Source organism: Neovison vison, chromosome 3 (assembly GCF_020171115.1).
Source record: "Neovison vison isolate M4711 chromosome 3, ASM_NN_V1, whole genome shotgun sequence".
Classification (NCBI taxonomy): domain Eukaryota; kingdom Metazoa; phylum Chordata; class Mammalia; order Carnivora; family Mustelidae; genus Neogale; species Neogale vison.
Genome location: NC_058093.1, coordinates 42,202,411 through 42,217,843, shown reverse-complemented (window position 1 = coordinate 42,217,843; position 15,433 = coordinate 42,202,411).

The following is a 15,433-nucleotide window of genomic DNA, read 5'->3' as shown; positions in this document are numbered from 1 at the left end:
TTTATCTTTACTTTTTCTCAACCGTGTTCGGTGATTTTCTATGTAGGGGGCTTGTGGTCTCTTAATTTATTCATTAGGTATGTAATGTTTTTGATGCTTTCACAAACGGACTTATTATTCTGTCCAATATTTTACACCTGTTGTAATTGTCCCATAATTCTTGGATATTCTGTTCCATCTTTTTCATTCCTTCCTTTTTCTCTCTTCATTTCAGTTCTGGAAGTTTCCATTGACGTATCGTCTGGCTCATTGATTCCTTCCTTGGTCATGTCTAGTCTAGGGATGAGCCCATTGAAAACATTCTTCATTGTGTTTTTGATTTTTAGCATTTTCTTTGGATTCTATTATTAGAGTTTCCATCTCTCTGCTCTTGTTACCTATCTCCTGCATGTTGTTCTCTGTTTCCATGAAAACTCTTAGCATTTTAATCATAGTTATTTTAAGTTCCGATCTGATAATTCCATAATCTCTGCCCTATCAGAGTTTGGTTCTGACGCACGCTTTGTCTCTTCCAACTGTATGTTTTGCTCTTTAGCACACCTTGTAATTTTTTTTTGTTGGAAGCTTAACATTAGGCGTTAGGCAAGAGAAATAGAGGCCTTCAGTGTGAGGTTTCTGTTTCTCTGGCTAGGGGACAGGCCATGTGTACGGTTTACCACAGCTATGATGTCAGAGGCTAGACTTTTTTCTAGTGTCCTCATTTGTGTCTCCCTCTTGTCTTTGGGTTTTCCTAGAGATTCCTCAAATGGCATCTAAGGTTGGCAGTACCTTCAGTTTTAACCACCCCACCCCACCCCCCGATTCTCACCCAGGAGCCCTGTCGATGTGGAGTGCAGTGGGGGAAGAGGGAGTATCCTGTGGTCCTGAGAATAGGTCTCAGTTTTTTAGTTGAGCCTGAGTTGGACATTTATTTACCCTCTTCCAGGCCAGTGAGGTCCTGGTAATATCCAAGTTAGGCTCTGCTGAAACACTGTTCCTTAAGGGCAGCAGTTGAGGTGAACAGAATGCTCTGGGCATACTTCAAAATGGAGATTTGTCCCTCTTCTTGCTGGAAGCAGGAGGGTTTCTTCCCAGGGAGAGCCTGGTACTTTTTGGAGGTAAGACTTGGAATAGGAAGGGGACCCCCTAAAACTGCCCCCACCAGTGCCGGAGTTTTGAACTCTCAAACTTGTCCCTGCTGAGCTGCCAGTGAGTCACCCATGACAGTTTAAATCAGTCCTACTGGTAATGGCTTTGCCGCCCACCATGTGTCTGCCCCCTGTGTCTCTGCTTTTCAGGGCAGCAGGTGGTCCTGTGACCTCGATTCTCTGCTGGATGTAAGAACTGTTGACTTCCAGTTTCTTCAGCTTTTTTTTCCTTTTTGTGAAGATGAGAGCGAAGACTTCCAAGTTCTTTGTAATTTGGGCCAGAAACTGGAGGCTCTCTAGGCAAAAGGATAGGTGTGTGCGGCATGCACATTTCATCTGTGTTTGAATGGTCGACCTACCTTGGATTACCAGAATAAACTTGGCTCTGTCATGGTGTGTTATCCTATTTTTATATGGTAGAATTTGATCTGCTAATATTTCATTTAGGATTTTTGGTCTGTGAGCCTAGGGGAAATGGGCTGATAATTTTTCTTCCTTGTAATGTCCTTGCCAGATTTCCATATCAAACATATGGGTAATTTATGCTTTCTCCAGTTTTCTTGGTATTTTGAGGGTGTATGAAATTTTAGTTTTTTGAATAAAAAATGTGTTTTATTGACTTGTCCATTGAATATTTGTGTTTTAAATCATTACTTCTGATTTTAACCATTCCCCTGCTACACATTTTGAGCTTAATTTGTTGTTCTTACTTCTTGAAATAGATATTTAGAACATTTTTTTTTTAGCATATACATCTGGTGCTTCAGATGTCCCTGTAAGTATACCATAATATAGATCCCATAAATTTTGACATCATATTTTTATTGTAATTTACTTCAAACTATTTTCTAATTTCATTGAGGTTTCTTCTTGACATACAGGACATTTAGACATGAATGAATTGATTTCCGAATATTGGGGATTTCTTAGTCCTTTTTCTTTTTTTAAAGATTTATTTATTTATTTATTTGACAGAGATCAGAAGTAGGCAGAGAGGCAGGCAGAGAGAGGAGGAAGCAGGCTCCCTGCCGAGTAGAGAACCTGATGCAGGGAATCTATCCCAGGACCCTGAGATCATGACCTGAGCCAAAGGCAGAGGCTTTAGCTCACTGAGCCTCCCAGGTGCCCCTCCCAGTCCTTTTTTTAAGAAAATTGGTTTCTGACTTAATTCAACTGTGGTCAGAGAACATGCTCTGAATAATTCCAAAACTGAAATTCAGCAAAGCTTGCCCATAGCCTAGCATAGGGTTGATTTTGCTAAGTGTTTTAGATGGATGAGTCTCAAAATATTTGGTCTCCAGACCCTTTTACATTCTTCAAAATTACGGAAGTCCCCAAAGAGCTTTTGTGAATATGGGTTATATATATATTGATATTTACCATTCCAAAACCTGTGAAGACTTCACATCTATTCATAATTTATTTAAAATGTATTTTTATAAAAAATTTCTCTGTCTTCAAAACCAAAAATATTCAGTGACAAAACTGACATTGTTTCCCATTTTTTCCCAAACCTCTTTGATGTCCGCTTTAATGAAAGACAGCTAGACTCTTCTACTGGCTCCTGCATTCAATCTGTGTCAATATGTTATTGTGATTAACGTGTGTGAAGAAAGCTGATCTCCACACAAATACGCAATTGGAAAAGAGAGACATGCTGTACTTAGCCTTTTCAGACCATTGTGGTTATTGAATTCTTCACTAAAGCTCAGCAAATAGTAGTCCTGGGTTTCTGGGCAAGTCTTAACGCCTCCAAACAGATATTTGTTTACATTGACCTTGTTCTTCTCTGGGGGTGGGTTGGTGTGCTCTGAGCTGCTCCTCCCTCTGCATTTTGGTTTTTCACATTTCCCTCCACCCATCTTCCCCACCTCCGCCCACCCCTTCCCTGCACTGGTTGCATTTCTCAGGGTATGTTCACAGACCGCTTCCTTTATTTGCCTGCACTTCTCACTTTGCACTTGTGTAGGATACAAGGTCTTCGGGGCAGAGATGGAGTCCTACTTGTCTTTATATTCGGACCCTGGACAGAATTTAACACATAGTAAACCTTCATCCAATGTCTCATGAGTGATGCAATATTTGAATAAACACAGTCGCACATACAAATTGGCGGTGTGGAACCTGTTTTGGGAATGGGTCTATTGTGCTTCAAGAAGAGGAAGGACGTGAACTACGGTTCATTGAGCACTTACTATGTATCAGAACATTTTCAAGACATCTTGCCTACAGGGATTTAATCTGATAAATGGAGAGGCTGGAGGCCATGTGGGGCTGGTGAAGAAGATGGCCAGGAGGCCTTGAAGTGATTAGCAGCGCAGTGTTGGATCAAACTCAGCAACAGAGGGACAACTGGATGGCTAAGTTCATTAAGTATCTGACTCTAGATCTCAGCTCAGGTCTTAATCTCAGGGTCCTGAGTTCAGGTCCCAGATTAGGTATGGAGCCTACTTTTAAAAAAGCAACTCAGGGTACCTGGATGTCTCAGTGGGTTAATCATCTGCCTTTGGCTCAGGTCATGATCCCAGGTCCTGGGATCTAGCCTCACATTGGGCTCCCTACTCAGCAGGGGGCCTGCTTCTCCTTCTGTCCCTCCCCCTGCTCCTGCTCTCTCTCTCTCAAATAAATAAATAAAATCTTAAAACAAAAACAAAAACAAAAACAAACTAACTCAGCAATGGAGTCCCATCATAGCTTTTTAACCTACAGCCCACTCTTCTCCTCTAGGAAAACAGAGTTGTTTTTTATTTTGTTTTGTTTTGTTTTCTAGCTGCAAACTGTGAGCACATGAAGGAAAAGAGGATTGACATGTGTCTACGCACCATAATAAAGCACTTAGACCAGTCATTTGAATCTCATTACAACTACTGAATTCACCTCCTAGGGCTGCCAGAGCAAAGTACCACAACCCAGGCTGCTTAAACAGCCACTTGCTTGTCTCACAGATCTGGAAGCCAGAAGTTCAAGATCAGGGTATCAGCCAGGCTGGTTGCTCCAGAGAGTGTGAGGACAGCCTGTTCTTCCCAGCTATTCCAGTGGTTTGCTGGAAATCTTTGGCATTCTTCACTGTAGAGAAGCATTGTCCCAGCTTCTGGTTCCTCTTCATATGATCCCTGTGATCCCTGTGCGTGGTCTATCTTCAATGTTCACTTTCTTTCTTTTTTTTTTTTTAATTTTTTTTTAAGTTATTTATTCATGAGAGACAGAGAGAGAGAGAGAGAAGCAGATCATGACCTGAGTCGAAGGCAGATGCTCAACCTACTGAGCCACCCAGATGCCCCAATATTCCCCTTCTTATAAGAATACTAATCCTATTGCGTTAGGAGTCTACCCAACTACAGTGTGACCTCCTTTTAATTTAACTAATTACATCTGCCATAACCCTTGTTCCAAATAAATTCACATTCTGAGGTACTGGGCTTTAGAACTTCAATATTTGAATTTTGTGGAAGGGGATCACAATTCAGCCATTAACACCTATGAGGTACTCCATCTCCCATCCTTACCTGTGTGTACATGTGCGTGTATGTAAATTTTATTCAATTCCCTCTCATGTACAGCGGGGGACACTGGAAATCTGAGAAGAACAATCCTCAACAGGGTCCCTGCCCTCAGAGTGCTTGCATTTTATCCAGGGAAAATAGAAAATAAACCACTAACCAGATGAAAGATGATTTCATCTAGAAATTCATGTGTCCTAAAAAAGAATAGAATAAGCTAATTGGAGTGGGTCTGGAGTGGGTGGTATTGTACTAATTTAGAGGGGTTGTTCTGCGGAGACAAGGAGATGAGGAGGTGAGGAGCCAAGGGAAGAGTGCTCCAGCAGGGGGCACTGCCCAGTCAAAGGCCCTGTGGTAGGACCAGCTCCACCTCTATGAGGCGGCGGCTGCGGTCAGATTTTGTAGGGTCCTAGGAGTCATGGCAGACTTTTGCATTTTATTGTATTTGCCCTGGAGTGGGCAGCCCCTGGAGGGCTTTAAGCATGGCGTGCTGTGGTTTGTGATCAGAAATATTTTCTGAAGTATCCTTGAGTGTCTTCTTACATAACAGAGACAGAAGCCAGCACACAGGAAGGTTGGAGGGCTTCTTTTAGGTCATAAGCTTTTAGGGGCAGGCTTTGACTAAAATAGACATCTCTAAATCCTCCCACTGTCAACCAGAAGGCAGAGATCTGCCTTCCTCCCCTCCTGGGGTTCTGGGAGGGAACTTAGTAATATAGTCAAAGTCCTGAGTGCTTTCTATACACAGAGAACTAAGGCTGTATTATCCACATTCATTTCCCATCGAAAGCTTTCTGCCTGGAGGACAATGAATTTCCAACATAGACTTTCCTTCCCCACCCAGAATTGGCTTCCCGCAGATAAATGGGTCAACGGGTAGAAAAGCTCTTCCGAGTCATCAGATGCTGGTGCCTCAGAGTCTGCGGCGGCCACATCAGCAATCTGGAATCTTTGTAACGTGTGACTTTGAAAACATGTACCTTTTGTCCTGAACCACCGTTTAGCCTGCTCAACCTGCATCATGGGGTGACGTGAAGACTCGCTAGCTTAGGGCTTACATGCACAGATGAAGAGTCCTTACTGCGTGGGCTGGCTGTTGCTTTGTGCCTCGCTAAAGACATGGGCACCTGTCCTGGACATAGTTCTCATGAGGGCATGGACACCAAAGCGGGGGCTCTGGCTAGTGTAAAGAGAAAATGGTCAAGTCCTGGAACCAAGCACACCGAGACCTGACAACATGCTTCTATAGGAGGGAGAGTGTGTTCCTGTTGTCCTGTCCGTACCCCTAGCGTTTGCTGGGTACACCTGCCTCACGTGTGGAAAAAGTCCAAAGTTCCTGATGACCCTCACCACCCTCAACTGAAAGAGAACAGTGTTCTAATAATCACATTAAAAAAGTAAAAAACAAACAAAGAAATGCAAAATTGATTTCAGTAATGTATTTAACCTATTATAATGAAAAGACCATTTCAATATATGATCAATAGAAACCATTATTAATGAGATAGTTTACATTCCTTTTCAACCATGTCTTTGGACTAAAGTGTGTATTTTACACTCACAGCATGCCCCACACCCATTTCGAGGGTCAAGAACCACACGTGGCTGGTGGTTTCTGGACGGCCAGGGAGCGAGCGAACTGTTTGGGTTCCTGTTGTCCTTTGAGTCTGAGCGCCCAAAAGAAAGGCTGAGTAGGAACTCCAGGCATGATGTTGCTCTGTTCTCAGAAGATCGTCCTCCTCCTCGGGAGGTCCTCTCTTCCTACCACTCCAGTCTTGGGGCTCTGATGAGGACTGCCAGCTAGGGTACCCACACAGCTGGTCTTGGGGATTGGTCCAGAGATGGGCGTGTAACCTTAGCTGCCCAGGTAGACTCCTTTCCTGTGGTTTTAAAAAACAGCAACTGGGGGGCGCCTGGGTGGCTCAGTGGGTTAAAGCCTCTGCCTTTGGCTCGGGTCATGATCCCAGGGTCCTGGGATCGAGCCCCACGTCGGACTCTCTGCTCGGCAGGGAGCCTGCTTCCTCCTCTCTCTCTCTCTCTGCCTGCCTCCCTGCCTACTTGTGATCTCTGTCTGTCAAATAAATAAATAAAATCTTTAAAAAAAAACAAAAAAACAAAACAGCAACTGGGGAGAAGCCTTGGTCTTGGCTGGTCAGGAGGTGGGAAGGCCACAAGTCTTCTGTAGGATAGAGTGCTCAGGCAGCGGTCTGGTTGATCTCTGGGGCCAGCCAACCAGAGAGAATGAGGCAGGCTCAGAGAGGCAATGGGGTGTGTGTGTGTGTGTGAGAGAGAGAGAGAGAGACGGAAGTAGAGGGATGGAGAAACAGAGAGAGAGGGAGAGACACCGGGAAAGAGAAAGCGATGAGAGAGAGAGAGAGACAGAAAGAGAGACAGAGAGAGAGAATCACCTGAATGCAGGGTAGCAATTACTGGCCTCACTCTGTCCTCTGTATGGGTTTATGAGCTATTCATTCTCCTTTTCCACTTGAGTTATTTACAGTTGGTTTTTGTCCCTTGCAAAATCATGGCATTTATATACTTATTTTTTAAAAGTTCGACAAGATTAGACGGCTTGTGTGTCTGTTTGTCAGAGTTCTGCGTTGTGACGAGCACAACGCTCTCTCCAAAATCCCCAGCCTTCTGTCTAGAGCCGTGGGGCTCTGAGAAATAAACATAATTTTCACAGTGGATTGAAAACACAGTGTTAGTGGTGCCTGGTATTCAATTATCGTCTGCATTAAGAGAAAACTAACCTACTTAAAAATGACAAATGCATCTTGGGATTTGTCCACTCCATACCCTGTTTTCGGTGAGAAGGAAGGTTCCTTATTACATCCCCAGCCCTTTCCTGAGCTGCGGCTGTCTTTTTAGCCAAATGGTAAGTGGTTTTGTGGAGTGTTTCTTTGCTTAATCAAGTCCTCTCTAAACTCAATGGTTTTGTGCTTGAGAGGATTTTGGCTTCTAACTTTTATTAAAAAAGAAATAAACATGTCACTTTAAGTATAATGGTCGGAAGAGTAAGAACAAACCCCATTGTTCGCATCCTTCCTCTTGGATCCTTTTAACTCAGTCTTTTTTACAAGAGCTTCAAGTCAGCCTCCTGTTGATGTGATATTTTTGCTATAGAATTTCTCTTACCAGGAGGCAGTAAAATTTAAGTCAATACTCTTTTATACCCATCTAAGCAAGCTTAGCTACATAAACCTCCATTTTCCTTGTGCGATTGTATTCAAGGATCCAGAAAATCATATACGCAGGCCTCGGAAGATTGTGACCCAGTCTGCTCTCTGGAACTTCCAAATCCTATTTCACTGTTCAGTTTTTCTTGCCTTGGATCATTTGAGAGCCTGGTTTCACCCCGAAGCCTGCTGCTTACATCACTTTATGAACTCAAGTGTTCGATAACCCAGTTTGCTCGGCAGGGGATCGGTGGGGAGGGCACCAGGCAGAATAAAACCAAGGGTATCAGCAACACACAAAAAAAATCAAAGCAGTGGTTTTTAGTGAGAATCTTCAGTGACATTTTAAAATCCCTGTGCCCGAGTCTATTTCTTCTTTGGTCCAGGATGAGCATGCTCTCGTGTTGGTCATATCATGACCATGAACACGGAGACTCCAGGTTTCCTGCTCCTGTCCCACAGTCACTGAATGGTGATGGGACATGGCCTTGTGGAGCCTCCCAGAATGGTGGCAGATGCCAGCGCTCTCCTTGTAACTGCTGCTGACACAGTCTGAGATCACTGATTCTGATGCCACATCCCAGGGCCTTGGCTGCCCTGGAAGGGTAGAGGGAGCCTTAGTGGTACCCTCAGGCTCTCTGCTTTGGAGCTTTCCCATCCAACCCTGTCGGTGCTCAGGGCAGATGTCCCAAACACTGGGACTCAGTCTGTACAGGGAACCACCCTGTTTTCCCAATTCTATGATATTAAGTAGTCAGTGCTTGGAAAAGCAGATGCTCCCAGAATCTCTCCCCCCAGGAAGAGCCCAATTGAGGAGGGTCTTTCAAAGAACTTGGTAAGAGTCTTTGTCCGCCTATCCCCAGGTTCATTCAGTGGCATCTGTTCATACTCTAGAAATGATCCCCAAACTGTCCTGTCATTGATGATGTAAGGAGCTGCTTCTGACTCTGCACAGAGCTCTCTTTCCCATGGTGGGCACTGGGGGCTGGTGCTCAGACTGGGATCCTCAGGGAACTTGGAATCATGGAATCCCATGGAAGCACCTCAGCTTGCTTCAGCACAGATGCTGCACCAGGACTCCCTCCCCAGAGCTGGGCTCTCATCTCCTCTGCCTCTTCTTTCGGGTGAGAGGGCTTTCACATCGTTCACAGGAAGTCACATTCATGTTTGGACTTTTCAGATCACCAGGAACATCCCACTCAAGTGATTTTTCCTGTCATTTCTATCCTCTGCTCTCATTTTGCCCTCCAGAATCATAACAAATTAAAAGCATCTTGGAGATGACCACCTCATCCGCAGACTGTCTGTTTCTAGCCCAGACATCCCAAATTCCTTCCATCAGTCCTCATTGACTGTTTCCACTCCCACTTGTCTCTGGGTAAATTGTAGACAAGCCCAGGTTGCAAGTGCATCAGGCTCTTGTGAATACCCTGTGGGACTTGAGTGCTAAGTGTGGTCTGTCCTGCATGGAGTGGGACAAGGTCATCTGTCACCTGCGCGACTAGCGCATCTGCCATGGGGGTGGTTTTGCATCATAGGAGCTTCCTGGAGCTTCTCTGCCAGGTCCATGGAGGAACCCAGTTGGCCTCTCAAGCCTTGCCTCCAAGTGTCCCTGTAGTTTCTGCACACTGGCTCTGAATTTGTTAGCACAGGATCACCCCACCTCACCTGGCACTTCCCTCTACCACTGCTTCCTATCCTTTGTGCAGGAGAAGGCATGGAGCATAGCATCTTTTTCTGGATCTGTACAACCTTTTGTTGGGGTGCCTGGCTACGGTGGTGATGGAACTTCTGTTTGGAAAGTGCCTGACCATTCTCACTGAACTGGGCTCCAGCCCTCCCTCTGGTTTTCTCTCTCACTTTCTCCTTTGCTGTTATAGTCCCTCATGGCAAACCCCAAACACTTACTCCCTTTTAATTTGCACAGCAGCTAGGCTTTTTTTTTTGGCTCGGTCCGCTGCCCCCCCAAATGGGCTCTGGGCCCGTTTTCATAGACCAGAGACTCATCAGTGCCCTCTGTTGCACAATGGGGTGTCTCTTTCACATGAATACAATGGGGTATCCCTTTTGAGAGTTGCCCCCTTCCCTTCCTCACCAATGTCTTCAAGAAGAGGTGGTAGACGTAGTTCTACCACTGTGTGCCTTATGTGCTTGATTCAGAGCCTCTAAGAGCCAGAAAGGCTGCATTTACCAGGATAGGTTTTGTTTCAAACCACAAGCATTTCCTTCTATTGACATTGATAATGTAATCGACATGGGAGGTCCTGGAGGCATTTCGTCTTCTCCAAGGAAGTCTCTGGAACATTTTCAGGAGACTCATTGGTCAGAGAGGGACATTTGGCTCTTGTTGCTTCATAGGAACGATCATTTTTCTGGGGAGCTTCCTTGCCATTTTTGCCCATGACCAGGAATGAAGCCCAAGGGACTTAATATTTACAGTCTTTGTTGAGGCTCCAGGAACGCTGTCTTGGGAGAATTAAATTCTCAATTGCTTAAGGACCACTGTCATTTGAAATCATTCTTTGGACTCTAAGGCTCAATCTTGGATTCTCCAGATTCCTTTAAAACAGCTTATATTGGGACGCCTGGGTGGCTCAGTTGGTTAAGCAGCTGTCTTTGGCTCAGGTCATGATCCTAGCAACCTGGGATCGAGTCCCGCATCGGGCTCCTTGCTTGGCACTCTGTCTGCCTGTGCTTGCTCTCTCTCTCTCTCTAATAAATAAATAAAATCTTAAAACAAAAACAAAAACAAAAACAAAACAAAAACAGCTTATATTTGTGGTCCCCTCCATCTTCACTAGTGGATCCAACAGTATTTTTGAGCACCTGCTATGAACAGGAAGTTGGAAATGTACCAAAACACAGCAGGGAATGGAACAGGGAGTCTTTGAGTTTATAACATCATGAATTTATAACATGGTGGGGAATACAGACACCAGAGCAAGGTTTTACAACTGTAATGAGAGTTACAGCATGGAAATTTCAAACTACAGTGTTGGTTGTTCCATCTTAAGAAACACGATATATCCTCTCTCTGCAAGTAAATTTTCAAGTGTTCATCTTGGACTTCAACACGCCTCATGATAGTTATTTCTGGGTATTTCACATTTATTATTAGGATTGTGTATGGAATTTTCCTCATGTTACATTTTCAGCCAGGTTATTATTGGTGTAAAACAAAGCTATTGATTTTTATAGATTTATTCTGTAAACTGGATACTTTATTAAACTCTTTTATTATGTTTTAAAATTTGGTAATAGCTTTTCCACCGAAAGCAATTTTTGCTGACCTCTGGATGATGTTCTTTCCAGAACTGCCTTCCAATCATGTTAAGAGTAAAAAAAAAAATGTGTATTAAAAAACACTTTGAAAATAATCCTGTCTAGCTCCTTGGAGCAAACTCACTTCTTAGAGGACATTTTTTCTTGTTCATCAGAATCATGTCCTTCTCTTGACCCTTCGACCTTTTGAACATCCGGCCATCTCCCTCCTATCACCCAGGGAGATCATTGTTTGCCCAAGACAGGTAGCTGCTTAAAGAGATCACATGCGTATGTGTTTACATCTTCAGTCTCTGGTAAAATGGACACTGGAGATTGGCAGCGTTTGATGAACATGGAGGTTAGCCTCATGGCACTTATCTGACCATGATTCATACCCCTTTTATGTACGCAGCAACCATGATCATCTTCTCCCTAACCCTCCATCTCTCTTCTGCTTCTCTGTACTTCCCGATTCATTGCCACCGGACTCGGGAGGTAGTTATCTGTTTGTGGCCTCTGTTAAAATGTAAGCCTCATGGTGAGGGAGTCTGTCCGTTCACTTCTGTGTTCCCAGTGATCCAACCACACATGCCCCTTTCTGGGCTGTCAGTGAACATGTGTGAGATGAATGAATTCAACTGCCCTGAGGACCAGCTCTGAGCCAGTTACCCAGAGGGTCCTGGGTGGAGATAGACTGGTGAGCAATCCGGGTTTTTCCTCTCAAGATGTGGAGTTAATGCTGCAAGTTCAGGGCCAGGAGGTGTGGTTTGGGGTGGGAGTTGGGGGGAGGATTTTATTTCCCTGTGGGGGTGGGGCATCCCTGCCTCTGCCTTAGGGATGGGTAGGAGCCAACATGGAGCCTGCTAGGGTGAGGATCCCAGGGCTCTTCCTGTGCTCAGTATGTCTGTCCCCAAATTATGTCCCTCATAGGATAAACATTGACTTCTAAATAAGTCTAAAAGAGTTCTTTCAATAAATTAAGATTTCCGAGATACTGGAAGGCGTTGTGTCATAGTGTGGCATCCTGTTTCCTTTCTTCTTAGTGGCACACAAGATAATGGTTCAACATATAACTTTTTAGTATCTTAGATTGGATGAAATACATAACGCATCACCATAAAATAAATTCACAGGTTTTACTGATCTCTTCCCTGGTTTTTTCTTCACATACCTCTCTACCCCACTCTAGAATATTTATCTAAGAAATGAGAGATCCATCCTAGGTCAAGTTACAAAAACGTGGATGTCCTCATTTCACATCACATGTTTTCATATCTAGGCTTATTTATTTGTCCTGATAGAAAATGCAGGGTTTTGGGATCAGAGACAGGTGTCTATTTATTGGCCTGGCCCTCTTCGTGCCAGGTCCCCAAGCTGCACCTCCCGCGGGGCAGTGTGGTGTGGTCCAGCTGTGCGGACAGGGTCGGCGCCGCGCACCAGGGACATGGAGGTTCAGAGTCTTGGAGATCATAGGAGCTGCTGGCAGAGCTGCTTCTCCTCCAACCCAGAAAGAAAGAAAGCTTCTGTCTGGGATGTGAACCGGTGCTCTCTGCAGAGACAACAAGATCTCTTGGCTCCAGTATCCTTTCGGTTGTAAATACCTGCCTGCAGGGGAGAGAGAGCCCACATCTTTAGCTTCCAATGTCTCCTTGTTATTCAGACATCCCTCCACCCAGGCTGCCACCGCTCTGACCCCACAGAGACACGTTTGCCAGCAATCCTACTATCTTCACTTCCACCAGTTTCCAAATAAAGGTCCTGCAGATTGGAGGAAGGGGAACAGTTAAACTCTACCGCATATTTGAGGCAGTGGGAGGAAGAAAGTCAAGGTCACCAAAGGTGACATAATGGGCTGGAGCTCTTTATTTGTTCAGAGAATTTTATTGCCATGCTGCCTGGGAGTAGGAATGAACACCTTAAAGGGACTGAGTCTAGACTAAACTATGGAGCCAGAATCAGGTGTGGAATATCTTGGCCACACCAGGAGGAGGAGGAGGAGAGAAGGTAGAAGTATAAAAAGAAACAAGATGGCAACAAGATGGCAAGAGTCTCTGTACCGGGTATGTGAATGTTCCTCAGACAAAGAAAATCTTCAGCACAGATTGACCGAAGATCACAGAACAGGTGGTATGATTGGATTTCCTGTGGGAAACTGCTGAAGAGGCCAGGTTCTATGTCCGCTATCCGTCAGTGTCCTAATGCCAGCCCACGAGGCCACAGGAGCCCAGAGAGAGGGAAGCGTGGGCTGTGGGCACCCTGAGACCTTGTGATGGGGGCTCCAGAAGCCGCTAGCTATGGATCTAGGGTTTGGGTTAAGTGTAGCCAAATCTCCCAGAAGTAGAGGGCCCAGGCAATGTGTGGTTTGCATTTAATAAGTCAATTTTTTTATAGAATTATAAAAAAAAGGGGAGGAGGGGTTGATTGTTTCATGCATTGGGGCACAATTTTTCTGGGTCCTATTTGTCAACAGACAAGGACAGCGAGTCAAGGTTATGGATGGGTTAGAACCACTGGTCTTTCCCGTCTTCATGGACGCAGGTGATACCTCTGCATCCAGCCATCCTCTATGCTGATTCTAGTCCTAAGGCCGGGCAAGGGTCTCCAATCGAAAAAACAACTCAAGGCCTATTTTCTCTTAATAATGTCTCAGGAATGCTTCCTCTGTGGCTGAACTGCGTATGCGTCTGATTCGCCTTTATTGATTCCCTCGTTCAGTCCCCCAGGAGGCACGAGGCATAAATGACCCATGTCCCAGTCCCCAGTGAGCTCACACCTGGAGAAGGAATGTACCATACTATAATACCACGGACCCACGTAAGATGCCAGTCCTCCCGGGCTGATGCGGGAGCTTCATCACAGAGGCACACGCAAAGCACAGGAGCACGTGAGAGAGCATGGTCTCTTCTGCCTGGATCTCGGCAAGGCTCCCGTGGAAGTGCTGTAGGTAGACCTGCAAGAGCGGGCTGCATGATGTCCGTCAGAAGAAAAGGTGCAGGTTAGTGTTTCAGACCGGAGGAAAACGTGAGGCAGGCCAGCAGTGCAAGGGCAGGGCGAGAGTTCACCTCAGGGTGGGGGATGGAGGGAACATGAGTGGCCATGCGGAAAACAAGACTGCCCTCACTCTGATTTCTGCAGGATTTTACTATAAAGATTCAAAGAGTGATCTGAGGGCACCTGGGTAGCACAGTTGGTGAGGCATCTGCCTTTGGCTCAGGGGTCCTGGGATCGAGCCCCATGTCGGGCTCCATGTTCAGCAGGGACTCTGCTTCTCCCTCTCCCTCTGCTGCCCCCCACCCTGCTGCTCATGCTTGTTCTCGCTTGTTCTCTCTCGCAAATAAATAAATAAAATCCCTAAAAAGGAGATTAATAGCAGTGGTCTTTAGGCTTAGGACCAAGGAGTGCATAGCCCCACTGTTGACAAAGTGGCCCAGTGTGCGTGGTGGGGGCAGGGACCAAACCGCCTTTCCTCCATGGCATCTCCTGCATCTGGCACAGGGCAGGACACAGACTCAGTGTTCAATGAATATTTATTGAAGGAAAACAAGTGACTCCTCTAGTAATCTGATTTCACGTATTCAGTATTTCTAATATGTATGCTAGCCAAAGCAGCACCCTGGTACTATTTATGGTCTTGACTATGATGTAAGGATTCATTAGTGAGTCCCTTGGTGCATATGAGGTAGGTTTTCTGACTCTGTAGGTCATGGAATTTACACGTTATCAGTGAATAGGCAGATGTGAGAAGAATCAATGAAATTTGCTGAGCACAACTTGAACATTGTCTAGTTACTGGATGGTTTTGTCGTTTGCATTTGTTTTATAGGGACAAAGACATTTCCTGAAAGCTTACCTAAAAGCTGGCATGTGAAATTTCTTACAGTTGAATGCATCCTTGAGCTGAATTTGAGAGTCAGTACATAATGGGTCAGTGGTCAGCTGTGTGCTGTTGCAATGCTGAGCATTCCCCCAGGCGCCCTGAAGGGCTGCTCTCGGGACCGTTGATGACCGGTGTTATTAGAGGCTATCTCCTTTAATGGCAGTTCCATAGGATCTATGCGCACCTCTCATTAGCAAAATCTCTGGGGAGAAGGGGGAGGAGCTGAGGGGTGAAACTGCTGGGGGTATTTCTAAGAGATACATCTGCATATATATATATATGATATATATAAAATCATATGTATGTACATATCATGGATAAGTGTAGTAGACAGCCACCCACCTGCTGTGATTCCGGGAGACTATCTCCTACCCTCCCCTCAAAAAACAATTATATTCACTTTGCTTGGCAATTCTTTCCTGTGCTTAAGCATTTTATTCTATAACCAAAGTTATGGTTTAAATTGTAAATGCCGAGGTGCCTGGC